The sequence below is a fragment of the Uranotaenia lowii genome, chromosome 1, assembly GCF_029784155.1.
Source record: "Uranotaenia lowii strain MFRU-FL chromosome 1, ASM2978415v1, whole genome shotgun sequence".
Taxonomy (NCBI): domain Eukaryota; kingdom Metazoa; phylum Arthropoda; class Insecta; order Diptera; family Culicidae; genus Uranotaenia; species Uranotaenia lowii.
In genome coordinates this window covers 54,644,257-54,645,443 of record NC_073691.1, presented here as the reverse complement: position 1 = coordinate 54,645,443, position 1,187 = coordinate 54,644,257, and the positions used below count along the sequence as shown (strand labels likewise).

Sequence of the window (1,187 nt, the reverse complement as noted above, 5' to 3'; positions counted from 1 at the left end):
AGAAAATCGTTAGCGTTTTGTAACGGCCTTGAAAATTTTTCCTCGCGTCAGTATAACTGCTTAAAAGTTGGCAAAATATTATATTCGGAGTGAATTAGGCTCGATTAGTTCTTTCATTGAGTAAGTTGTTGCCTTTTTTATAATTATATTGTACTAATTAAATAATCCTCCAGATCCAGCAAATCGCCAACTTACGTTGTTGAGGCGTGTTTTCGGCAAAGCCACTGGGGCTTATTGAACGGCTTATTGATTGGATAAAATTGTCCTATTGCCAAGTAAGTTTCTTCTCGCCGGATAGATTTATAAATTACTAAATTTATTATTGTAAACAGGCGCTAGGCAGTTTGCTACCGTAACCTGGCACTCGAGTAGAGCGGAAGTTAGTAGGGTAACTATTTGTAAGTGACAAATTTATTATTGTATTTCCCTAAATTTAATAAAAATGCTTCTGCAGTTGAGTCCTGCCGAGGACAGTTTCCCGTCATTAAACGGCATTAAGTCTATCCGAGACAGACTACAAAAAACCCAAACAGTGATCTTCTCACTACGAAATCCGAATTTAGAATGGCCATAAAGCACGAGTGCTGTTCTTTTTATAGGCAATATGTCCTCGCGTTCCGCCTACAGTCAAAGTAGTCCGTTTTTGCAATTATCTCATATTCTTTGTCCGTCAGACAGTGATGCATATTTGAGATATCATGAACTGTTGGTTTTCTCTCTTTTTCTTGTCTCATCTGTATCCTACAGTACTTCCCTTCTGTACTCTTCTAAATATCATATCTCCAATTCTTAATAATTCGTACAGTATTATTTACTAAAACTTACTCTTTTTGCATTTTTTCTACTCTCGGAGTTTCAAACACAACGTCCTTTAAATCTATTTAAATACTTGAATATACATTCTGTTTTAAAGCTTCAGACTCGATTTCCCTCCATCGTTTTCTCGAAAAAAAATGTCGTTCGCTTTTCCATCGAAAACCTTACAAGTTTCTCTTACTTGAAAAATAATTTGTCTCTACCTTCTAGCTTTCTCTACTAACACAATTGTTCTGCTGCTACTACTTCATCGAAGAAAAAATCAGCCGAAGAAATAATATTCCGTTTTTCAATACTTTGAGTCGTTCACCTTTCCATCAACAAAGAGTGTTTGCTCATACTTTTTTCTTGATTCGAACTATACTTTAAGT

General features: G+C 35.6%; 1 long non-coding RNA gene across 1 annotated transcript; it reads left to right on the top strand.

The window, feature by feature from the left end:
* On the top strand, positions 1-467 carry LOC129752402 (uncharacterized). The gene is made up of 3 exons (XR_008738872.1): positions 1-120; positions 174-275; positions 333-467. It is a non-coding gene; the product is annotated as an uncharacterized LOC129752402 (long non-coding RNA).
* Positions 468-1,187: the final 720 nt, after the last annotated feature.